The following is a 27,849-nucleotide window of genomic DNA, read 5'->3' on the forward strand; positions in this document are numbered from 1 at the left end:
TATATGAGAAATTTCCCCATTCTTTTTTGGTTATATACTTAAATGACCTTTTAATAAAATAAATGTTTCCTTAGTATCCAAGCGATCACTTCTCTAATCGTTCAATAGGCATTCAATTTGACAGCAACCTTTTGGGCTTGTTTGCACTTGCACTCCTTAACAAATGAGTTGTAGGCCCACTATTTTGCAAGAAACGTAGGCCCATTACTTTGTAAAACCTAAAGCCCAAATTATTGTGGTTCCCTTAGAAGCTTTCACGATTGTAGAAGCCATCTGTCGCCGACCCCCTTGCTCTTAGGAGAAGCCGACGCTACGACTGGAGCACTTCCTTCTGTTAGCTGGAGTGAAGTTATCATTGGGTAAGGAGAAGTACTTCTGCCGCCGTCACCATGCTTATTTACTTTGTTGGGTATTCATTTCTATCTTATGTAGGCTGTAGTTTTTGGGCTCTTAAAACTATTGAAAATCTGAGTCAAAACTAATGAAAACTCTCTAACTAAGCCCTCGACATTTCACGTCTTTGAAGCCCCAGGTTTAAAGTCCTCAGAGGTGCTGCAATTTCGAGCTTACCTTGCTGATTTCAGGAAACTGTTGGTAATCAAAGGTCTTTTTGGTAAGCTTTTGATTCTTCCTGAATAAAAATAAATGAGTTCGTCCTTCCCAATCCCATTCATTTCAAAGATACGTGTGGAATTATTGCTTCTCCTTTGCACCTTTAACTTCTAGTACATGAATGAACATTGCTTATTTTATATGTACATAAGCAAACGAACCAATCCCTCGTTGTTAGTTCGCTTTATATATACTAGTTGAACCAGAGTAGAGGGTCTTCCTCTGGTTGTTTCTTGCATATTGGTGGGAACATTGTGTTCTTTGGGTTGTGAAATAATAATCAAGAATGCTAGCTTTTATTCTATTACGAACATATAGTTTTATGCCATTTTTCCAACAGTGAACGAACTGGATGCTTCTCGCTTATTGTAACTTTTTTTTTTATGTTACTTTTTCTAATAAGAAAATAGACGAACACTATAAGCACATAGACGAACACAAATCTATCCCCCTTTGATTTGATACATGTTTTCCCACTAATTGGGCACTTGTGAATAAAAGTGAGTAGATGTCCTTTTTGTCCATCCATCTAACCATAAGCGAACAACCACTCTCAAATATTCAAAGTCCCAAATGGTATACTAATGAATATCTAATAGGTACATGCCAAGTAAATTGAGGCCAGTGGAGTAGAGGTTTCAATTTTTTTTGCTTAGCGCCTATATATGAACATAAATGAACATGTTATTTTTCCTCTTCATATTCTATTCACACCATGTATAGATATAGGCAGATAATAAAACTTCTCCTGTAAAGCTGAAAACGAACATATTATGTATGTAGGCCCATACGAACAACCTCACTTAGGTCTTGATCCAATCCACCTATCCTTAAGTTGAATTTGTTAATGTCCTGTGAACAGGATGCTTGAACCAGCCCATAAACGAACATGATGCTTTGAACTAGCCTTGAATACTTTTGACATATCATTTTTGTTCTGTTCGCTCCTTGTTCAAATAGGCGAACAAACACGTTGTCTTTTGCTTAGCTCATGCTCAATTTTTATGAGTGAGTTTACTTATTCTCACAAATTATAGATCTCTTTGAAAGCTAGCTCATTTCTGTGTTTTAGTATCTTTTTTGTTTTGTTTGCCGTAGTTGTACACTTATTGGCAAACAGGCTGCATATTGTGTACGTGCGAACTGAATCTTACTTTTTTCATTCCATTTTAGGTACTTGGTTTGGTTGGTTTTCGAGACATCCAATTTCTTTCACAATTCGGTTAGTCCTCGCTCTTCGAAGTGTACAAGGATCTGTTCGTCTCTATTTGCTTTTGACCTGCGACCAGGTCCATACCTTCCAAAAAACCAAGAACCTTAAGGAAGAGGAAGAAGGTTGACTACACCGAAAAAGAGCTTGGAGAGATCTTTAGCTCGGAAGGATTTGTAACATCGAGACCCACCTTTTCTACAAGTGACCTATCTCATTTAATAGATAAGTATAGACTTATTGGTGAACTTGGACTTAGAATCCCTCTTAACGACAAGTGAGCAGGCTCCCCACCAGACAGATATACTGCTTTGAGTCTCATGCATTGCCAAGCAAGTGCCTTCCTTCTACTCCACACGTACTTTGTGGAAATATGTGACTATTTTGGCATAGCCCCGTTCCAACTGACAACGAACAGTTACAAATTATGTGCACTACTACGAATTTTATACAGAGTGTTGGATTGGTCTCCTCATAATGTTTAGAGGCTCATTACTTATTAAATATCAAGTCCAACCGCACATCAAGTTATGAAGGATTCTACCAATTGTGTAGCTATTATGGTGGTGAAGTCCTTGAGAGTCGTGTTTCAAACCCTAGTCGCTACTTTAGTCAATAATTTTTTACCAATGCTATCAAGTCCGAGCATAGGACATTTCGTGATATTGGTAAGTGTCTAGTTGTTTCCCTTTGATAAGGTTGTCTGTTTGCATCCTTTACTGTATGCTTACTCTGTTTGCATACATTGTTGTTTCAGGTCGCTATAGGTGACTAACTCCAACCTCTGGGATGCAAGAGCGTCTTTCTCAGTTACAGTGATTGGGTGACAAGTATAGGAATGCATATTTCCTTATCAATGACAACAATATGTGATTGGTCAGTCTACTCGAACCGCACCACTCATTGGATCATCTATCTCCCCCTCCAGAGTTTGACTACATTCCCATTTATGAGGTATTGGAGTTTATGCATGAGGGGCGACCAGAGGAGGTTACTAATGTTGTTCGCAATGGCACAGTCATTACTATTCATGATGAGCCAGAGAGAGTACATTTTTAGGTTTAATCTGCTGCTTCTTCCCCGAGCAGTCTTTGCTCTATGTTGCCCAACTATCTAGAATTTGGCTTATCGCAAATAACTCTCCCTTTTGATTCTTTTAGTGATGTGGGAGGTTTTAATCTATTCCCTGGAAATGGGGAATCGCCTCTCCCTTATTGGATAGATTAATATTTTCTTGAGGAAATTTTTACTGCTGATAGTCCTCCTGGTATATTATCTATTCTTTAACGCATCCTGACTGCTATATATTCTTTACTTGCATTTTATCTGACCACTTTTCATTGAGAGGTGACATGAATGCTTGAGATTTGTTCAGTGGCCCTGAAATTATAAGTACAAGGGATAATAAGAGGAGAAAATAGTCAGCGAACGAGGATAAGGGGAAAATTGTGGAGTCTTCTTTTGCTCGTCTACGCCAGAGTTGGTCTCCTGCTGGGGTTACACCACCAGCTCTTGTGACGACTACTAGTGAAGTCCCGACGACTAGGTCCTTATCTTCCACACTTCCTACTCGTGTTCGAACGGTGGTGCCCAGGGTTGAGGAGATTATTCAGAGTGACCAAATACGGGCAGGTAATTCTCCAGATTTTGCATCCCCAACAAGATCATTTGCCATTCCATGACCAACATTGTTCAAGTATGTTTCTTCTCTTATTTTTGTACTAGTTATCTCTCACTTTTTTTTTTCTTCGTATTGATCTCTTTTTATCCTTTGGAGACAATGTTCATTTTTACCCATCTATCTTAGTCTATCGACATTTGAAGAAGGATAAGGATGATACACGTCGTACCCTCATGGCTGAGATACACACTATTTGTTGTGAGAGGAACAATTGTAAGACTGAGCTTGAGCAACTCAAAAGCACTTCTTGTACCGAGATCAATCAACTAAAGGTTGAGATTGACTGTCTCCAGAAGTCTCATACTGTTAAGGTTGAGCAACTTAAAGCTGATGCTAAAGTTGACCGCCTTCAAATCCTAGAAGAAGAATGAAAGATCTTAAATAACATGTTCTTTGAGGTCCTGAAACACGATTGTAGTATGGATTAATCATTTCTGAATGGTGAAGAGAAGTCCCTACTAGAAGCTTGCGAATAGGGACTTGTTGATGAGAAAAAGGCTTCTGTTTGCTCCCCTTAATACAGTCAGGGGATGGTGAGGTTAGTTCCAGGCCTGAAGATCTTGTGACTAGCACTTCTTTTGACCCTTTAGCTACCTCGAGCGACCAGACTCTCGAGCCAGAGTCTTGATAGCTTAGTCTACTTTTGACCTTATTTTCTATTGTATTATGTACTTGTATGTGAACAAACATACCACTTTGCCTTTTGTGAATGGTGCAAACAACTTGTGTATTATTTATATTTGTTTTTCTTGTCTCTACACGATTTGTGTTATTGTCTAGACTTTATGTTTAGGTGAGTAGACACAATTTCTCCGTTATAGGTAGAACGAACAAGACACGAGCATACACATTTTTGCCTTTTTTGGGTAGAATGAACATAACACTTTTTGGAAAGTTTGTAAAAAAAATTATCTTGTTTGTTCTTTCTTATACCCTATATGCCACCCACATTATTTAGGAGTCTCAGTCCTTCCATCTCTTTTTAGCAAAATTCATTTATCGACACCATAGGGTAACAAAATCACTATGTTCGCTTAATGTATATAAACATAGTCAAACAATCTATGATATGCGAACATGCCACTAAAGGTTATTCCTTGAATTGGTAGGCAACCGGATTTGGAGGTTATCTTCTAAACTAGTAGCCAAAAGAATTTGAAGTTATCCTTGATCAAAGTTCAAGGTCGTCTTCTTTTCTGAGGATGCTTACGAGTTGATTTTAGCCACTCGGTTCAAGGCTGGTTTAGCCAGATTTAAGTGTTTACTTAATAGCTACCTGTTAGTGTTCAAGCCTTGTACCTGGTTAGGACTAGGATCTTATAGCTTAATAGCTTACCTATTATCATTCAGGCCTTGTTGCTGGTTAAGAACATGATTTTGTAACTTTGATTTTTTCATGCTAGTTTGTTAAGTTTCATTTGGAATCATAGTTGATAATCTGAGTTATAGTATTAGCTCAGTTTTTATTTACAAATTTCTCTTTTATACTAACTTGAAATTTTCAAGCCTTGATTGTGTTATTTAAACTTTCAAGTACGTCTAATTGTTTCGTTAATTCTCACAATCACTTTGCATACTTATTTAAACACATAAGTATGATGAGCTTATAACTGCTCGCAACTCATACTCCTTTATTCATAAGAGCAGGGTAGGCTTAAAACATTACTTAAAATTGTGTTGCACAAAAAAATTGTAATATATTGTGCCTTTTGGGGTTATATCCAACACCCATATGCCCCCCAAGTAACCAAGTTATAAATCTTAGGCTATTTTTACCCTAGGTTCGAGCTAGTTTTATAATGCAGAATTCAAAGTTGTCCTCTTTCCTTGTTATAATAAGAATTTGAGGTTATCTTCTTTTCTGATCGTGATTGCTTTATGAAGCAATCTTTAATAGTGATCATTCTAAGAAGCAATCTTTGTCGCACACCTAGCAGGTTTGTTCTTTGTTTTTGTTCATTCTCTATGTATATTGTTGGAAGAGCGAGCTTGTTTCTAGCTTTCAAGCTTCAATTCATTTCTTATGTATATAGTCTAGTGAATAGGTAAAAATAAGTTGTTTTAGCCTCTATGAGGGCTTGTGGGCGACCAGACTTCTTTTGGTAACATTGAGGAGTACCAATCATACTTTTGTTTTCTTGTTTACTACGTACAATGCACTATAGGCGAACATGTAAAAATGTGATATAGTCTATTAGAGTGTTTTGTTCATTTTTCACAAGGTAGCATAATGTACTATAAACTAACAGGCTCCTTTGATTATTCTTTGGACTCTATTCGTTTCAGGTGTCAGCATAAGCGAGAACAACCTTGCTTATTCTTGGTACTGATGCTGAATGTCTTCGAGCTGGAAATTTTGAGCCGTCTTCATAATATTTTAATCTAATCATCCAAAGTTGACCTCGAAATGGTTCGAGCATAATCTTTCAAGTAGTGTTTGTAACCTTTTGGTCAAACCATCCAAAGTTTACCTCAAAATGGTTCGAGCATAATCCTTTGAGTTGTATTCCATTATTCATGTTTGCCCCTTGTAAGAATGCATGGGTGAATAGGTTTCATTAAAAGGATAAGTCGAGCCAGCAAATCTTTTGAGCAAACAGATCTAACCATCTTTGCCCTATTCGAATTGTCCCTTGTGTGTGCGAAAAGGGGTTTTTGGCGACCTTGAAATGGTCCCGAGAATAATCTTCCTTTCTTGTTCGCGTAGCATGAGCTTTATTGAGTGGACAAGGTCTCGAAAACTAAGTCATCTCGATTGGTGTTTATGTCATCTCGAAAATCACAAAATTGCTTGTCTGCTCGTTTTACACAAGTACGATTGAGAACATAATTTTTTATGTTATAGTTTCAACTCGGGTGATTACTGTCTCAGAGATCACCTTTGTCGCCATCTCGAATGTAAATTATGGTTTAGTTCAGAGATGAATTTCATTTATAGCTTGAATGACTTGTGTAGAGTAATGACCAGCTTGGCTATGGGTACCAAATACTGCTTGGATGACTTGTGTAGAGGTGTGATAAGCTCTAATGACTCGTGTGGGTCAGCTCAAAGATGAATTTTGATGGCTCGAATGTCTCCAATCTCAGAATTGTCACTAATGGCTTTGAGTTGTTAGTTCCATAAGAACCCTTTGTTTTTGAAGCTCCGTTCAACTCTGGAAGTTTTAAAGACACATAAACGAACAAAATCTCATTGCCATGAGAGGTTGAAGTTGAACTTAGGTGCCATGAAACTTGTAAGTTGATTTCCTTGATAGCTCATATATGCTATCTTAGAATTGCATGTGATGTGGGATGTGCATGATTCTTCTACATTGATGAGCGAACATGTTTCCTCTTAGTGGTGAGAACTTGAAACAACAACCAAACGAGCCAAATCTTGTTAATATTTTTCGTTTTGAATCCTGGTCATTCCTTGTAGGAAAAGTGAGTGACCAGGTTACTCATTTTTTGTTTCGACTCTGCTAGCCCCTAGTGTACACATGGGCGAACACGATTCTTTTCTATTCATGTCATGTACAAGTGAATGAACATGAATTTTTTTTGAGGTTTATAAGCTTCATTTTGATATCCATCGATTTCGTAAATGCATACATGCAATTACAATTCAAAATAATCAATTTATCACTATCTCCAACTTGAACAAGCCGCCACCATAGGTGGATCTTTTCTCGAACTACAGTGATCGATCTACCTTGCAAGTCGGAATTGCTGGATTTTTAATTTCAGCCTTGTGCTCCAATTTGAACGCAATTATGTGAAATTATTTTCTGTATAGATCATTGGATTTGTGCTTTGCCTTGGACGAATCTGGTGCTTGCTTGTGATTAACAATTGAACCGTAGATGGCCTAAGTACAATCGAACAGGTGAATTGATCTAGTCCTTGGAAAATTTGGGGGTTTGCTGTAGATAACTTCATCAAAGTCTTTATTTGTAGACTTCGTCAGATTGAATCTCTTCCTTTCGAATATACTCTCTCAATGAAAGCACCAAACTATTGACACTGTATTTGGTCAACTCGAGAACATAGGAGTGTTGACATTAACATAAGAGCATAGATTCAAGAATAGATATATGATAAAATAAAATAACACCATATTTTATAGTGGTTTGGCCCCAAAAAGATGACCTATCCCATCTCGTCTCATTTATAGTGAGAAATTTAGGGTTACATATAAATAATGGGCCTAAGCTATTAGGCTTAGCCTGTAAATAATACATTACAACATTATAATGACAGAAATATACTTGTATTTTGATAAATGGCGACGTTGTACTCCTTTGCTAAGTCTGCTAGTGTCATAGCCTATCAAGAACAAACAGGTGTGAAATTAACAAAGGTTAGCGATTAGGTCGCGATCAAGTATCTCTGTTAGCATTCCTCAGACAACTATAAACAAATAGGAACAAGAGTGTGCAACTGGGCGGCAAGAATCTTCATGTTAGCGTGTGATGGCTTGCCTTGTGCGAATAGAGGTGAAAGAACTTACCTTTTGCGAACAGAGGTAGAAGAACATCTCTTGTGCAAACAGAGGTAGAAGAATCCCTCTTCTACGAACAAAGGTGGGAGAAATTCTCTTGTGCGAACAGAGGTTGAAGAATGTGGTTAGGCTACCAAATCCCTTCTGTTAGCGTTTGGTAGTTTGCTTTGTGCTTTGTGAGAACAGGAATGCAATTAGTTTTGTTCATCATCCCTTTATAATTTCTATTCTTTGAAATGTTATCATGTAAAAAAAAAAGGGTATAACAAAGAGCATTGATTCAAAAATAGAGATATGATAAAATTATTGGGATTAGTGCTTTTTAAAGCATATGTATTGAATAATGTTTTATGAAATAAATAATTAAAATGATTTTTTAGCATATATTTATTGTTTATTAGTATTGATAGAATAATCTTAGATGAATATCAGAAAATTCACAAATTTGCTATTGTGACTACAATCTTGTATTGGTATGAGAGGATTAAGATTGTAGGAAACGAATTTAAATAGTTTGTAGTAAAACAAAGTTATATGAAATCTTTGGATTAAATACTGTAAGTACAGTTCACTAATATTATGAATACATGTAATCTAGATCTAGATTACTTATGTAGTAGGACAACTTGGGGTTTGTCGAAATGATGAATACATTAAATAGTTTGCAGTAAAACAAATTGATCTTAATCATGAAGTTATTATGAACTCCTATTTATGTCATATTAGTTCTTTGATTCACTCGTTATGATTTTTCAAAATGATCAGGCTGAAAACTTTTGTTTTGGGAACTCATTGATGTAAATAGTTAGGGATATAATATACAACTATGGAATCTATACCTTTCTGATAGGAATTGAATGATGGTTCTCTTAAGGGTTAGCTTTTGGAACTGAAAGATTATTGAGCTCAAATTCATAAATAAGTTTATGAATTAACCTTCACTAGTAAAGTTAATGGAACTTAAGGAAGCAAGATATAATTAAAGAGGAGAAATGGTAATTAATTCCTACATTAATTATGAATCATTAATAGAGGAATAAATTGTATGAAGCGATTAAATCGATAGACACTTTTTATATATAATAGTACTCCATAAATAAATGTCTATAATTACAACAATGCAATCTCATATTTTTAGTGGAATAATATTGAGATTAATAAATTAAGGTTATTATATTAGAGAATTTAATTAATAATCTAATTATATCTGAGCGTGAAATTATATGTCCATAAGTCCCCGAGATGGCTCTATAAACACATAAATCATATGTAGTGAGATTATTGTATGAATGAATTTTGGATGCAACTTGTGCCACGTGTGCATGGCCCATGCACACGTGGGCTATGTTTATAGATGTGGTTGGTTTTATTTAGTTTTAAGATGTGTGTTTGATTGGTTTATCTAGACTCATCGTGAAAGCTATCTCATCTTTAAATTGCTTGGATTTGAGGTAAGGAAGTTAGCTAGAACTCTTATGCTATTATGTTGAGTTGTATGGGATATCAATTGTGAGATAAATTGTTAAGTATGTATGTGCTATATGACTGTATGAAAAGTAGAGTGTTGTTAGCGTGCTGAACGCGACACAACAAAAAAGTTACCAAGGTATGATGTAACTCATAGGGCGGACGTGCCGATGTTATTCTGGGACCTGAGATCTTAATTACCTCGCATATGAGGATTTATTGGGTTATGCTTTATTGGTTACCTCATAGCACTGTTTGCTTTATTTGTAATGATGAATTTTCAGATAAAGTGTATGATATTATGATATGTCTATGATATGCCATTTTAAGCTTATGTACGGTAAGAATTGTTTTGTATAGTACTTTTGTGAATTGTTGTTCTTGTTTGTACTTCCTTACTCGGCTTTTAGCTCACACCTTACTTTCTCCTTTTAGGTAGGCGATAGGTTTTCTCATTGGCATGCATGGTGATGCGAGGCGTTCTATGGTCTAAGTATGTATGTCGCGGGGCTTTGATGAACAGAAAACGATCTAGCAACACCTACAAACATTTTTATGAGTTTATCTTGTTTAATTATATTTTCAGTGAGATTTTAATATTGCATGAAAGACATTATGTTTTAATTTTAACAAATGGGCCCATATTGCATGATTTGATAATGCCCCGCTGAACCTTTTAAACACTTGTAGTATTTTTCTAAATAAGTAACGATTAGATACCGTATGTCACTGATAATAGATTGGGTTGTTTTACAAATGGTATCAGAGCTGGTCATTAATGTTTCAATGAACCCCTCCACATACATTCTAAAGACTGGGAAAACCTCATCTCATTATGTCGTAAGTATATTCTTTATTTGGTTTACATTGCTTTACTTTCTTTATGCTGTTAGTACTATGGTTGGAGATTAGACATTATGCCTCAAATAATTAGGACGACTAGGAAGAAACTCCTTTAGGAAATTCGTGAGATTTTGAGGGTTAGTATAGACGAGGTAAACGGTAGAAACAGAAGGATTTTAGTTCTCCGAAAGACGTATACCGTGAATGAACGCATCAAATAGATGACAAGGCATGGGTGAGATGCATCGTAGGAAATCGCTTGTATGACACTATTAAGTTTCAAGTAAAGTGAAGAATGGAATACGACGACGTAATATAATTGGGCACTATCAAGATCAATGGACACACAAGCTTTACGATGCAATTTTTAATAAGTTAATATACATAGTTTAGGGAGTGTAGTCCACAACATTATCTTGCGGGGTGATGTTGCTAACTGGATAGATACGTGCAGTCGCTAATTAGACTTCAGTGGAGGAGCATATAAAGTGGACACGCCACAAAATTTGGTAGCGAACATAAACAAAACCTCAGTGGAGTGGATGGAGACTAAGGACAGGGTGAGGTGAGCAAATCCATCACAACGAAGTTCAACATAGAAGACAATGACAAGCAACAAAACGATGCAACATTGAGGATAAGTAATGAGTTTCGACATGACAAAACAAGACAAATGCTACTGGTACAAGCTAAGGATTACCATGGACAACAAGATAATTAGCAATCCTGAAGATGGTTGCTATAATTTGGTGGGACATGGTTAAGAAGACACAAACTTTAGACACCATGACCTGGGCTGACTTCGTACAAGTCTTTAGCATAAAGTACTACAGAGCTACAATGTTTGCAACTAGAGCTGATGAGTTTGTGTTGCTGACATAGGGTAGTCTTTCAATCACAGAGTATGCCCAGAAGTTTGATAGACTGGCAAGGTTGCAGCTGAGATAGTCCCAATAGAGACCATGAAAGTTCAGAGATCATAAGGGGACTAAAGCCTATGATTCCTAAAGATGTCAAGATGACTAGTATAGAGCTGGTTAGTTAAGCTGAGATTCTAGACAAAGGTTTAGATGTTGGGTACATGGAAAACCATATATGGAAGGATTGTGCTACAAGGATAGAGGAACAAGAATAAGGCCTTACAAGAAAATAACAATAGGAAGGCCCAAGAGGGTTAAAACAGTGCCACTGACAAAAGGCCCAAGATCACAGCTCCCAATAGTAATCACAACAACCACAACAACTACAACAATAATAATAATGGTTGAATCCACCAAAACCGCAGGACTAACTTCCCTAATTGCCCCAAGTGTTCATGCAGACATTTAGGAGAATGTCAGGCAAGCTCAAACATATGATATAAGTGCGGTCAAGCAGGCCACTTGAAGAAGGATTGCCCATAGTGGAGGGTAGGATCTTAACAAGGAAACAATGGCAATCTAGCTCCAGCTAGAGTCTTTGCTTTGACCCAGGGAGAGGCAGCTAATGGTAATATGGTTGTGATAGGTCAGCTTTCTATTTCTGGTGTTACGTGTGGAGTCCTCATTAATTCTGGAGCGACTCATTCTTATGTTACCTTAAATGTAATTGATAAATTGGGATTACCTTGTAAACTGTCAGGGAGTAGTTTTAGTACAATGTTACCATCAAGTGACATTAAGTTGTCATCTAGGTGGTTACAATCAGTTTCTATAGTAGTTGAGGGCAGGGAATGTCCAGCAGACCTTGTAGAGTTAGATGTAATATTATGATGTAATTCTAGGCATGTATTGGTTAACCAAATTCAGAGCTACTATAGACTATGAAGGAAAATAGTAGAGTTCAAACCAGATGAGGGTGAATCTTTTTCTTTTAAGGAGCTGACGGGATTTTGAAAACCTATCATTTCGGCCTTGGAAGCTCGGAACATGATGCAACATGGGTGTTTAGTATTCTTGGCAAGTGTTGTGGATAAGTCTAGAGAAACAAAGTTTAAACTATAAAATGTTCACATAGTCTGTGCATTCCTGGAAGTGTTTCTCAAGGATCTACCAGGATTACCCCCGGACAGAGAAATCGAATTTGTAATCAAACTTGCACTAGAAACAACACAAATATCTAAGGCACCCTACCGAATGGCACCTGCAAAGTTGAAAGAACTTAAGACCCAACTACGGGAGTTGTTGGACAAGGGTTTCATTTGACCAAGTCATTCGCCATGGGGTGCACCAGTACTATTTGTGAAGAATAAAGATGGAAGTATGAGAATGTGCATTGATTATAGATAACTCAATAAGGTCACAAACAAGAACAAGTATCGTTTGCCTAGGATAGATGACCTTTTTGACAAACTGCAATAGGCAGTAGTGTTCTCCAAGATTGACTTGCAATCCAGGCACCATCATTTGAAGGTGAAGGAGGGAGATATTCCTAAGACACATTTCAGAACTCGCTATGGGCACTATGAGTTCTTAGTGATGTCTTTTGGATTGACTAATGCCCCATTGACATTCATGGATATGATGAAAAAGGCATTCAAGGACTTCTTAGACAAATTTATAGTGGTGTTTATAGATGACATCCTAATCTACTCGAAGATTAAGGAAGAGCATGAGGAGCATTTGAGACTGACGCTCAAGAGACTTTGAAAACATCAACATTATGCTAAGTTTTCTAAATGTGAGTTCTAGTTAGAACAAGTAACTTTCCTAGGGCATATAATGTCCAAGGGTGGAATAGCAGTTGACCCAACTAAGATTGAGGCCATAAGGGACTGGCCACAACCCAAGAATGCCTCCGAGGTTCGAAGTTTCTTAGGACGAGCGGTTTACTATCGGAAGTTTGTTCAGGGCCTTTCCAAGATCACAATGCCCTTGGCCAATCTGACCTGCAAGCATCAGAAATTCACTTGGACATAGAGATGTGAAGAGAGATTTCAGACTATGAAAGATAAGTTAACTCCGCACCTATCCTTTGTGTTCCCACCGAAGAGGGAAAATTTGTGGTGTATTGTTATGGATCAAAGAATGGTTTGGGATGAGTGCTGATAAAAAATGGAAAGGTAGTGGATTATGCCTCGAGACAACTCAAGGATTATGAACAAAAGTATCCTACACATGACTAGAGGTGGTAGCAGTAGCTTTTCCACTCAAGATATGGAGACACCAGCTATACGGAGACAAGTGTTAAATTTATATCGATCATAAAAGTCTGAAATACTTCTTCCCTTAGAAAGAATTGAATATTAGACAGCAAAGGTAGTTAGAACTAGTAAGAGAATATGATTGCAAAATTCTATACCATCTAGGCAAGGCCAACGTAGTGGCTAACGCATTAAGTAGGCGTGAACATTGAAGTGTGTTGGCCTTGAGTACAATAGAGGCACAATTGCAGAAAAAGATCAACATTGTTGTAATAGAGTTGGTAACAGGGGGCCTAGCGAATCTCACCCTACAGTCCACCTTGGTAGATCAGGGAAGGGTTGTAAGTGGATGAACCCTAGTGAAACAAGAGGCTTTGGTACAAGAGAACGGTGACAATGACTTTTCTATGTCCAAGGGAGGGTTACTGTGATAGAAGGATAGAATTTGTGTGCCAAATGATGATGAGATTATGACGAGTATTATGGAAGAGGCACATGTGACACCCTATTCTTTGCATCCAGGATCTACAAAGATGTAACCAAGACCTTAAGGAACTATATTGGTGGCCATGAATGAAGAAAGGCATCGCGGAATTTGTCGCCAGATGTTTAACCTGTCAGCAAGTGAAGGCAGAATATCAGCGACCATCAAAGTTACTACAACCACTCAATATTATAGAATGGATGTGGGTATATATGGCGATGGGTTTTGTGGTAGGGCTACCCAGAACCACGAAACAACATGACTCTGCCTGGATAATAGTAGATAGATTCACTGTAATGCCCTGGATAGCCAAGACCGTTACGTTGTGTATTTTAAACAGTGTTAGACTTGCTAATCAAGTCATTTGGCCATAAACGTGCAACTAAATGTCATTAACGGTTTAAGGTTAAAAATTTCGGTCAAAAGGAATAGTTATTTTGTTAAAATGTTAATTTTGTACATGAGATCTCATATTAAACGTTTACAAAGTTGTTTACAGTTCAAAAAGGATAATTACAACTCAAAAGTTACAACCAGCCAGCCTAAGCGGAAAAAATAGGGTTTAACCCTAGTTCGTTTGAGAAACTCCGATTGTGGTCGTCGAGTAGTCGCATATGTACACGTCGCCACTAAAGCTCTCCAACTCATGGCTGGTCCAGCTTTCCGTTCCCTTTACCTGCACCACATAGCACCTGTGAGCCAAGGCTCAATAAGAAAACTTAAACATGCTCATAAGCAGTTAATAGCACGTTACCAAATCGTATTAAGCCTGCTTAGCAGTAATAATCCTACTCATACATGCATACCATTCATATAAATGAATAAAATGTCATATGGGGCCAACGAACCTAATTAATTGATTAACTGAATCATATCATGGCTTGTTTCCCTAAATACATGATTAATGAATAAGACTGGGGCTCGTTGCCCAAAATAGAGGATTATTAAATCACACTGGGCCCCAGCCCTAGGATATGGGACTAATTAGTCACCCTGGGGCCCATTGCCCTATCCTATGTATAAAAATTGGGTCGGACAAGCATATGATGTGCTCCCGATTAGGACTAACCATATCGAGCATCCCTCCGTGCGCTATTGCCACTCTTGACTTATAAGTGAATGATTTCGACCAGCGCTCAGTGCAATATTGCCGTTCTTGTCTTATAAGTCAAGTCTTTTCAATCAAATAATTCAAACAAGCATATATCATATAACAACTATTCAGATACAGAGCATTCAACATGCTTAACCAACAATCACAGGCATAATCATAATCATACACATTTACAAGGGCCCCAAGCCCTAATCAAATCTATATTCCACTATTTGGGCCAAGCTCTAATCACGTACATCACGTATTGGGTGCAGTTTTCCTACCTCAGGTTCGAGTGTAATGTATAATAAGAATGACCCTCGAGCACAATCCTGATTCCGAGCACCTTGCGATAACCTATTAAAACGAAGAATAGAATCCAGTCAATAACTGTAACGACCCAACTATTTCTAAGACCTTGGACCATTAAAACTACTAGACATAGCTACTATTTTGGGAAACATACATAAGGAATAACATAACTTTATTTAAAACCCCAAAATAAATATTGTGCAAAATAGAATGTAAAATATGAAATATAAAATATGGTATGGGTACCCATTGCTATAAATCATAAAACATAGACTTTAATTGTTTAAAATACTAATTGCGGAATTACATCAAAACATAATTTAAAAGACTAAAAAAATAACGCCATCATCGATCGACACGCAGTCCATTCAATCCATTCATCCTTAACACACAAGCCAAGCTGCCATGAATCTTTCCGCCTTCCATATTCATTTTCCTACATCAAACTAAAAAAAATAAAGGAGTGAGCCTATTGCCCAGCAAGGAAAATCTACTAAAAACATACATCATAAATTATAAACATAAGACTATCATATACTATAAAACATATGACTATAAAAACATATATCATATAAGACTACAATATTAATGACCATTAACTCATTAACATAGCATGATATAAACCATCTAGGTCCTCTGTCTACTAATCTATGTAGGTTAGATCATATGGTAGTATATGATAACTGTAACGCCCTGGTTACCCCAGAACAGTTACGGTGATCAGTGACCGGAAATTTGACCCGCCACCCGAGTCATTTGGTTAAAAACGTGCTCTAAGTATGATTAACAGGTTAAGGTAGAAAACTTAATAAAAAGGAATGGATATTTTTCATTAGAAACTGCTCTGCAGAGCTAATCAAAACATTTACAAGTTGTTCTCGGTACAAAATAGTCATTACTGTTTCAAATTTACAACCCCGCCGACCTAAGCGGCAAAAATAGGGTAAACCCCCTAGTTCCTCTGAGAACACCTTGGCCGTGGTGGTCAAGCGGCCGCATATGTACACATCACCACCTAAGCTCTCCACTCAAGGTTGGGTGAGCTTTTCTTTCCCTTTACCTGCACCACATAGCACCCATGAGCCAAGGCCCAGCAAGAAAAGCATAATAAAACATGATATAATATCAACAATGATCGTAATAATCACTCAGGACCAACAGTCCAAACAAATAGGTGACAGTCGCAAAAGTCACAAAAGTGGGTACAACCCCCTCTAGCCATGTGACGATAGGGTCACTCGGGCCTAACTGGTAAGTGAATCTTTCATAAGTTTGAACAGGATAGGTGTATGGTGAATGGTCACCAACATAACCTTCCTCATGACCTTAGAGTCATAACCCTGGAATAGCGTTCCCTAGCCATGTGACAAGCAGTCATTGGGGCCATATGCCCTGGCTCTGAATAACTAGTCTTAGACTAGCCAAGCGCTTATAAGTTCATCGACCTTAGAGTCGGTCCAGCATTAATGCCATAGAGCCATTCAATGCTGATATCGATTAGATCTAATCTTCATTCGGCCCTGCGTTTAGGACGCTCATGCCGTTTCTGACTCTTAGGTCAGTGTACCTGACTAGTCAGTGCCATATACAGATAATCGATATTCACTAGCATTTAATATGTAATCCATGTCCACATTTATCAATCAACATGCCTCAATATAAATCACGCATGTCATATATACACAGGGTGCAGCATTCTTACCTCAGGTTCGAGTGAGAAGTATAATAAGGACGACCCCTGAGAACGATCGATCTTTTAGTTCCTTAGCGGTTACCTAATCACAACCAAATATAACCTCCATTAATGAGAATCCACATGAATAGAGTCTTAACCTAAGCACCACTCTCGGGACCTCGAAACATGCCCACACAGTGAGTAGATTCGATCCCAGGCCTTAAGGATTGAAACCCCAAGTAAAAAACCCTTAAAAACACTCAAAACGGGACTTAGAAGGAACAGGGTAGCGCTACAGAGCTCAACCCCTAGCGCCCCAGCGCTATACTCAGAACCACCAACATGCCAAAAAGCCTCCTGAGGAGCGCTGTAGCGCCCTAGGGTGGGTGCTATAGCGCTACCTCCAGACCAAAACTCCCCTGAACCGACCTTCTTCATCTCCTTCGATTCCAACCTGATTTCCAAGCTTCCAAATCCCATTCTTAATGCCAAATGAACCCAAAACCATCCTAACACACCCCAAACATCACAAGCATAGGAACCCTAGCCAAAACTCCCAATAAAACCAAGTATTCACCCTAGAAATCACAGCTGTAAAACAAAACTAAAACAGGGAAAACCAGAGAATTCTATGGTTAGAAACTTACCCAAAGCTCAGCTTATGATGCTCTTCAATGGTGGAGCACACTCCCAAACTCCCAAGGCTTGCTTCCCAAGCTAGAATCCTCAAGATTGGTTCAAAACCACAAAGAAATGGTGAAGAGAAGAAGGTACGGGAGAACTCAAAAACTTGCTCTGTTTTCATTATCTTCTTTCAGCCAACACTGAATATATCTATCCTAGGGGTGAAATGTCCATTTTACCCCTAGGTCAATTAATAGTTTCTAAAGGCTCCAAAGGGCATATTTGGTACTTTCCTCCTATCTCGTTAATCATAATTAACGCTCTCCAATTCCCGCTATTCTCAATAATCTCAAACACCAATAATTCACATCCTGTTACCCTTTAATGCCCGGTAACGCTCTAAACATCAAAATCACCCCGAGACTCAACCCAAGCCCCAGTCTTAAACCTGTTGTGACTAAACCGCTAATCAATATTCCAAGATTGTCTCATGCCGAATAGCTCGAAACAACCCACATTATAATGTGTTCTCAACACATATCATCGACATGCATACAATTATAAAATTATACCCTCAACAGGCCAAATTACCATCACACCCCTGTAATTAAAATGTGGACCCACATGCATGCTTTTAACATCATATTATAATATAATTCACATATACATGCATAATACCATTTGATGGCATAATTAAACAGATATGGCCCTCCCGGCCTACTAATCCCTCCATTAAACCATACTGGGGAATTCGGGGCATTATAATAACCCATCTAGGACCTCAGTCTACTAATCGAGGTAGGGTAAATCATAACTCTAACCTTGATAATGATAAAAATTCTTGGGGTTTGCTATATAAGAAGCTATAAGCCCAAAGTGACATAAAATATTAGGGTTTGCTATCTAAGCAACTATAAGGCCCAAATGACTACAAAACATATTTATACATATATCTGCATATAATAACATAAAGCATGTAATAACATAGAAATATACACACATATAATCTATCCTATTTTCCATACCAAAAACCGGGATATTTGAGAACAAGAACGGGATTAGAACACTCCTAAAAACCAACAGTAAGAATGGTGAGTTTCTAAAGAAAAGAGATGAAAAGAAAAATAAACCATCAAAGAAGAAACTTATCGAGAAGAACCTTAAGTTTTCAAGAAACTTAAACACCTAACCAAGAATCATAAACAAGAGTTAGGATTTGAAAGAAAGAAAATAAAGAAAACTAAAGAACCATAAAGGACTGAACTTAAGGATTATAATACCTTGAATGATCTTACGAATTGATCTAAACCTCGATACCGAAATCTCACTATATCTCACTTCCCAAGTGTTTAGAAAAGGTTAGAATGTAAAGCTTTTAACCCAAAACCCAAGTGTTTCTCTCTATAGTAAACTTCCCAACTTAGAGGCTCTGAAGAAATGCTTGAAGAATGAAGAAAATGGCTGAGTACTAGGTCCTATTTATAGAGTTCAAGGAGTGAAACTAACCCATTTTAATTTGAATAAATAAATGAATATAAAATAAAAAAGATTTGAATTTTCATTCAACAGACGCCTAGAACTCGGTCAAAATCGTTCAAAGGCAGGTCTAAGTGGTCAAGGCTATTTTTAAATTGAAAAATCCTCAAACTTCCAAAAGTGAGAGTTGGAGTCGATATATTGCGTCCCCCAAAATCTTGAGCCCTGTTCGATCGTTCGTGCGAAGTCAACGTGTTTTTCGTATATTCCGTAGGCGATATATCGGCCCCTATAGCAGCGATACACCGGCTTAGGTTGATATATCAAACACGTATTTACACTTTTCAGCATATTTTAAATTGAGTAAACATCTTTGACTGAGTCTAAACGTGATCCTAACAACACCTGGAAGGTTCTAGTGCTTCTAGATCTTTCTTTTTTATTAAACTATTCATAAAAAATACTTAAATCCATAATAAACATGATTATGACAAGTGTCATGCTCTTATTAATTCTATCAAAACCTTAGGTTATAATAAATATATTTCTAGGACCAGCAATATTAATCAAACCTTATGTTATAATTAATATTTCTAAACTATAGGTTAAACTTATAAAATCCATAACTGTTGCTATGAGTGTTCAACTAAGTCCCGGTTTGAATCAAAATCCATGGAATCTAACATACTACAAACTAATACTAACTACTACTACTATCTAGCTAGCTAAGTAAATATTCTGGGACACTACAATTTTCCCCTACTTAAAAGAATTTCGTCCCCGAAATTTACTTACCAAACAAATCTGAATACCGTGCTAACATGTCTTCCTCCAACTCCCACATTGCCTCCTGTTCAGAAATATTACTCCATAGGACCTTGACTATTGGAATAATTTTAGACTGTATTTCCTTCATCCCTCTATCTGGGATGCTAACTGGTCGTTCGTCGTAACTCAAGTCTTTCTAGAGTGCTATCGTATCGTACTTGAGGACGTGAGATGGGTCTGACATATATCTACGCAACATCGAGATGTGAAACACATTGTGGCTCTCTGCTAGAGCTAGCGGTAGGGATAATCTATATGCAATTGTTCCCACCTTGTCCAATATCTCAAAAGGACTTGTAAATCGGGGACTAAGTTTGCCTTTCTTCCCAAACCGCTTCACACCTTTCGTAGGAGATATCTTTAAGAAGACTTGATCTTCGACTTTGAATTCCACATCACGCCGCTTGGCATCCACATAACTTTTCTAACAGCTCTGAGCAGCGAGCATACACTTTCTACTCAGCGCCACTACATCTTGAGCCTCTAACAGCTTCGGGTCCAAGAAGTTGCCTTTCTCTACCTCATCCCAATGTAACGGCGATCGACACCTCCTTCCATAAAGTAACTCATAGGGTGCCATCTGGATCGTTGACTGATAACTATTGTTGTAGGAGAATTCTATAAGTGGCAAATGCATACTCCATGATCCTCCGAAGTCTAGTAAATAAGCACGCAACATATCCTCTAAAATCTGTATGGTACGCTCGAACTGACCGTAGGTCTGAGGATGAAATGCCGTACTAAGACTTAACTTTGTACCCATGGCTTGCTGCAAGCTTCCCTAAAATCTCGATGTAAACACCAATCCTCTATCAGATACTATAGTCTTAGGGATTCCATGCAGTAGTACTATTTCTCGAACATAAACGTCTGCGTATTGATCTGCTGTGTACATAGTCTTGATAGGCAGGAAGTGAGCTAACTTGGTTAGTCTATCTACTACTACCCAAGCCGAGTCGTGCTTCTTATTTGTTCGTTGTAGTCTTGTCACGAAATCCATGGCTATGTCTTCCCACTTCCATTCTTGAATACTAAGCGGTTGCAATAAGCCTGCAGGCCGCTGATGTTCTGTTTTCACTTTCTGACATACTAAGCATTTAGACACATATTCTGCTATGTCTTTCTTCATTCTCAGCCATCAATACAACGCCTTAAGGTCATGAGTCATCTTGGTCGATCCTGGGTGAACTGAGTATGGGGTATTGTGCGCTTCTTATAAAATCTTCATCTTAATCCCATGATCATTTGGCACGCATACCCAGTCCTTATATCTCAAGAACCCCTATCCTGATATAAAGAAATTTGTGGCCTTTCCTTCTTTAACTGCATTCATATGTGTTAGTAATGTGTCATCATGCCCTTGCCTGATCCGTATATCTTCTAACAGACTTGACTGGATGGACAAGTTAGTCAGTTTACCAATGAATACTTTTATTTTGGCATTGATCAACTCTTGCTAAAGCGGCTTTTCTATTCTGACTAACATTGCTAGACTTCCATAACTCTTCCTGTTTAGCGCATCAGCAACTACGTTTACTTTTCCCGGGTGGCATATGATTTCACAGTCATAATCATTTACTAATTCTAACCACCTGCGCTGCCTCATGTTGTGCTCCTTTTGTGTGAAGAAATACTTTAAGCTCTTGTGGTCTGTATAAATCTCACACCGTTCTCCATAAAGATAATGGCGCCAAATTTTTAATGCAAAGATCACCGCTACCAACTCCATATCATGTGTTGGATATCATTGCTCGTATTCCTTCAGCTGCCTTGAGGCGTAGGCTATTACTTTGTCATTCTGCATCAGCACACAACCCAAACCTTGCTTCGACGCATCACAGTAGACTACAACCTTGTCGTTGGGTGTCGGTACACAAAGTACTGGTGCTGAGCATAGCTTAACCTTAAGCAACTGGAAGCTCTCTTCACATCTGTCTGTCCAGCTGAACTTTTGTTGTTTCCGGGTAAGGTTGGTAAGTGGAGTGGCTTTCTTAGAAAAGCCTTCTACAAACCTCCGATAATAGCCTTCTAACCTCTGATGCATTCTTGGGTCCTGGCCAATCCTTCACAGCCTCTACCTTAGCTGGGTCTCCAGCAACTCCATCCTTGGATACTATGTGGCTGAGGAACGCTACTTGCGAAAGCCAAAATTCACACTTCTTGAACTTGGCGTAAAGTTGATGCTCTTTTAGTCGCAACATGGTCATTCTTAAATGTTCCCTGTGCTCGACTTCATCCTTTGAGTACACCAAAATATCGTTGATAAACACTACGACGAATTTTCCAAGTAATACTTGAAGACCCGATTCATTAAATCCATAAATGCGGTTGGAGCATTGGTAAGACCAAAAGACATAACTAGAAACTGGTAATGTCCATATCGAGTTCTAAAGGCTGTCTTAGGAATATCCTCTTCCCGTACCTTGAGTTGGTGATACCCGGACCATAGATCAATCTTTGAAAAACGCTCGCTCCTCGGAGTTGATCAAACTAGTCGTCAATCCGAGGTATCGGGTATTTATTCTTAATTGTCACGTTATTCAGGTTGCGGTAATCTATACAAATCCACATGCTTCCGTCCTTTTTCTTCACAAATAGAACCAGTGCTCCCCATGGCGAATGGCTTGGTCTAATAAAACCAAAGTCTAAGAGTTCTTGTAGCTGCGTCTTTAACTCCTTGAGTTCGGTAGGTGCCATCTGGTATGGTGCCTTTGAGATAGGCTCGGTCCCTAGTACTAGTTCGATTGTGAAGTCAATTTCCCGAGTATGCGGTAACCCTGGTAAGTCGTCAGGAAATACTTCTGAGAATTCATTTATAATGCGGACGTCTCCAACCTTTAGTGGTGTTTCCTTTACCACATCTGTGACGCTTGCTAAGAATGCGTGACATCCTTTCTCTATCATCCTTTGAGCTTTGAGAGATGAAATAAGCGATGTTCGTAGTCATGAATCCTTTCCCATAAAACATAGTCTTTGACCGTCAGGAGTCTCGAATGTCACTTGCTTGCGTCTACAGTCGATGGTTACGCCATGCCTTGCTAGCCAATCCATGCCCACTATTAAATTGAAGTCTTTAATCTCTAGCTCTATCAGGTCCCCTTCTAGTTCTACATCCTCAATTTTGATCGGTACGCCTCGTAATATCCGTGATGATAGGACTACTTTGCCCGAAGGCAATTCCGTCACAAACCTAGTTCTAAATCTTTCACAAGGTTTGTCTAATTTCTCTATCATTCCTAACGAGATATACGAGTGTGTTGCTCCTGAATCAAATAATACTGAACATATATTATCGAGGATAGGAATCTGACCTGTGACCACTTTGTTACTAGCTTCAACTTCTCCCCGGGTCAAGGCAAATACTCTGGCAGGAACCATCTTGTTGTCCCTTTTCTCCTCTTGCTTGAGCTATAGACATTCTTTATATAAGCCTTCTTTATAATTAGGGTGTGTTTCTATACTTAGAAAATCAACCATCTTTATCATTTTCTAAGTCTGTTTCGAATCAACCTACATGGCTTAATTCTCAGGCTCGAAACTCGTCGTTGTTCCAAAGTTAACCATATTGAGAGAGGGCTGGGATCAGTAAAATCGTTCCCACTACTATGGCCCCCTAACTCTCAATAAAGAACCCGACCCATTGATTTGTATCCACCCTCACCGAGCTTGGTCATTATTTATTATGATTGTAAAAATAAAATCAAACTCATACATGTTATAAAAAATAACAATAATATTCATTTGGAAAAAAAAGTTTTCACTAAGTACAATCATAAATGCAAAAATAATAAATAAATAAAATAAACTAACATAACTAGGGTGAATTTAAAAATTAGGATCTTCTACATCTAACCCTTCATCTATCTCTTCATATTCATCGTTATCTTGAGTCTCAAAATTTCCTCGGGGAAGATTCATAAAGATTCTATGTTTTTGCTCATTAGTGAATTGAAATCCCAACTTACAGGTGAACTTAAGTATGAGAAAATAATATGTCATGGCTACTGGTAAATCATCTTCATCATCTATAGTTTCCCATATTTCTTCTAAAGTTGAAATTACAGAAGGAAAGTCTTTAAAAAGCCTAATTACTAAGACATATTGCTTCGTGGCACTCATCATAATTTGCTTAGTAGTCTGAAGATGAACTATCTCCTTGTGGAATAACATTAATCTCTGAGTGATTCTTTCTAACACTCCTACTGTATTCCTTGGCTCTCTAATCCTTTTCAATGCCTTAATTGCTCAGATATCCTGGTAGGTCAAGGCTCCATCCATTCTTAACTGAAAACATAAAGGCTAAAACGTTAGTTATAAATATAAACATATTAACTATAACATAAACACTTACATTGGCGGTTAGATTCGGAGCTTGAGCGTGTGTATCAAGGAGAACTTCATGCATAAGAAATGTTGCTCTGATACCAACTGTAATGACCCAACTATTTCTAAGACCTTGGACCATTAAAACTACTAGACATAGCTACTATTTTGGGAAACATACATAAGGAATAACATAACTTTATTTAAAACCCCAAAATAAATATTGTGCAAAATACAAAGGAAAATATGAAATATAAAATACAGTATGGGTACCCATTGCTATAAATCATAAAAAATAGACTTTAAATGTTTAAAATACTAATTGCGGAATTACATCAAACCATAATTTAAAAAGCTAAAAAAAAAATAACGTCATCCTCGATTGACACATAGTCCATTCAATCCATTCATCCTTAACACACAAGCCAAGCTTCCATGAATCTTTCTGCCTTCCATATTCATTTTCGTGCATCAAGCTAAAAAAAATATAGGAGTGAGCCTAATGCCCAGCATGGAAAATCTACTAAAAACATACATCATAACTCATAAACATAAGACTATATAATATACTATAAAACATATGACTATAAAAACATATATCATATAGGACTACAGTATTAATGGCCATTAACTCATTAACATAGCATGTGATAAACCATCTAGGTCCTCTGTCTACTAATCGAGGTAGGTTAGATCACATGGTAGGATATGATAGCCCATCTAGGTCCTCTGTCTACTAATCGAGGTAGGGTAAATCATAACTCTAACCATGATAATGATAAAAATTCTTGGGGTTTGCTATCTAAGCAACTATAAGCCCCAAGCGACATAAAATATTGGGGTATGCTATCCAAGGAACTATAAGGCCCAAATGACTACAAAACATATTTATACATATATCTACATATAATAACATAAAGCATGTAATGACATAGAAATATACACACATATAATCTATCCTATTTTCCATACCAAAAACCGGGATATTTGAGAACAAGAACGGGATTAGAACACTCATAAAAACCAACAGTAAGAATGGTGAGTTTCTAAAGAAAAGAGATGAAAAGAAAAATAAACCATCAAAGAAGAAACTTACCGAGAAGAACCTTAAGTTTTCAAGAAACTTAAACACCTAACCAAGAATCATAAACAAGAGTTAGGATTTGAAAGAAAGAAAATAAAGAAAACTAAAGAACCATAAAGGACTGAACTTAAGGATTATAATACCTTGAATGATCTTACGAATTGATCTAAACCTTGATACCGAAATCTCACTATATCTCACTTCCCAAGTGTTTAGAAAAGGTTAGAATGTAAAGCTTTTAACCCAAAACCCAAGTGTTTCTCTCTATAGTAAACTTCACAACTTAGAGGCTCTGAAGAAATGCTTGAAGAATGAAGAAAATGGCTGAGTACTAGGTCCTATTTATAGAGTTCAAGGAGTGAAACTAACCCCTTTTAATTTGAATAAATAAATGAATATAAAATAAAAAAGATTTGAATTTTATTCAACAGACAACTAGAACTCGGTCAAAATTGTTCAAAGGCAGGTCTAAGTGGTCAAGGCTATTTTTAAATTGAAAAATCCTCAAACTTCCAAAGTGAGAGTTGGAGTCGATATATTGCGTCCCCCAAAATCCCGAGCCCTGTTCGATCGTTCGTGCGAAGTCAACCTATTTTCCGTATATCCGTAGGCAATATATCGGCCCCTATAGCAGCGATACACCGACTTAGGTTGATATATCAAACACGTATTTGCACTTTTTCAGCATATTTTAAATTGAGTAAACAGCTTTGAATGAGTCTAAACGTGATCCTAACAGCTGCTGAAAGGTTCTAGAGCTTCTAGATCTTTCTTTTAATTAAACTATTCATAAAAAATACTTAAATCCTTAATAAACATGATTATGACAAGTGTCATGTTCTTATTAATTTTATCTAATCCTTAGGTTATAATAAATATATTTCTAGGACCAGGAATATTAATCAAATTTTATGTTATAATTAATATTTCTAAACTATAGGTTAAGCATATAAAATCCATAACTGTTGCTACGAGTGTTCAACTAAGTCCTAGTTTGAATCAAAATCCATGGAATCTAACATACTACAAACTAATACTAACTTCTACTACTACTATCTAGCTAGCTAAGTAAATATTCTGGGACACTATAATAACGAACAAATAAAGTCTTCTGAACCAAGTCATAGCCTCCGAGGCGTCGAATTCTACTAAATCGGGTAGTAGGGTCGACCCCGAGTGTAATGCCCTACTACCTTAGAGTCGTTACCATGTGAGTTATAAATGTGTCACTAGCTCACTAATCAAGGATTTAGGTTAAAAGTGTGACTAAATTGAAATAAAACTCGTTTAACAACATAAATTATAAAGATTTGGACATTCATTGAAATCATAAAAAGTTATACATTTGGAATCCCAAAATACGGTTTATAAAATGTATCACAACTCAAAAATATAATTACGGTCGACCTAAGCGACAAAGAGATTCATTACAGTACATTTCCCAAAATAACCCTAGTCGTGGCAGCCAGGTAGGTCGAACATGTACCCATCGCTCCACGCTCTCCGTACTCATGTTGGTCGACCTTTCCTTTGCCCTTACCTGTACCATACAACACCTGTGAGCAGAAGCCTAGCAAGAAAACTCAATGCAACCAAAGCATAATCCAATTCAATAATAATAACACTTACAGTCACAAGACTAAACACATAACGACCTACGTTGACCCAGGTGCTTTACCAGACCATGGTTTCGTAGTCTTCACCAAGCTAGTGGATACAACACCCTTGGAGGATCTCGCCCTAGTGGCCTAGACTCAGCGTGCTCAACTCTGATTCCGGCCCCTTGCCGTACCTGACTTCTTGCCATTCTCCGCCTTCGCCTTTCCCGGCCTTCGCCGTTCATTCATAAACATACATAACACAACATAGCATTCAAAGATATTAAAACATACATTAAACATAAACAATAGGGACACGTCATGTAACACAAACAATAGGGCCACACCCGGCTCTATGGGTGAAATAGTATTCTTACCTGTTTCCCGAGCTGATTGATTACTGCGATCCCGAGCACAATCCTTTAACCCAACCTTTGTTAAAACCTAGTCACAACGCATTCATAATAATCATCCATCAATCCACAAACCAAATAAGAACTTCAGAATATTAATCTAGCCTTCGGGACCTTGAATTCCACTAAACCGGGTAGTAGAATCCTTCCCGAGCCATAACGTTAGGGTTTCCGAGCTCAAAACCCACAAACAGTCAATACTTCACATTTCAGCGCTGCCCATCCCTTAAGGGCCACGACACACTCAAGGCAGAGGGAAAAGTCCTCTCTGTTGAAGGACACAGGCCACGATGCTCTATGCTTTGCACCGCGGTGCCTGGGAAAATTTTCGAGCCCCCAGGCCTCTGCATTCAAGCGGGTTGTGACGCCTGATGAATAGGTTCGTGACTTAAGCCTCAAAACCCAGAATTCCCATCATTTCTTTGTGTTTTACTCGAGCCTGAATAAAAAATTCTCACCCCAAACATCACTTAAACCCAGAATTGAGCCTAGATTCCCTATCCACACAACATAGGAATCATA

The 27,849-nt window shown here is 37.7% G+C and overlaps 1 long non-coding RNA gene across 2 annotated transcripts; it reads left to right on the forward strand.

The window, feature by feature from the left end:
- The first annotated feature begins 217 nt into the window (after positions 1–217).
- Positions 218–4,261, forward strand: LOC133830595 (uncharacterized). 2 transcript variants are annotated; one of them, XR_009892142.1, is made up of 5 exons: positions 218–359; positions 527–613; positions 1,786–2,490; positions 2,580–3,518; positions 3,630–4,261. It is a non-coding gene; the product is annotated as an uncharacterized LOC133830595 (long non-coding RNA). The 2 variants fall into 2 exon arrangements; XR_009892141.1 differs by having other exon boundaries at positions 2,580–4,261.
- Positions 4,262–27,849: the final 23,588 nt, after the last annotated feature.

The sequence above is a fragment of the Humulus lupulus genome, chromosome 4 (assembly GCF_963169125.1).
Source record: "Humulus lupulus chromosome 4, drHumLupu1.1, whole genome shotgun sequence".
NCBI classification, from domain to species: domain Eukaryota; kingdom Viridiplantae; phylum Streptophyta; class Magnoliopsida; order Rosales; family Cannabaceae; genus Humulus; species Humulus lupulus.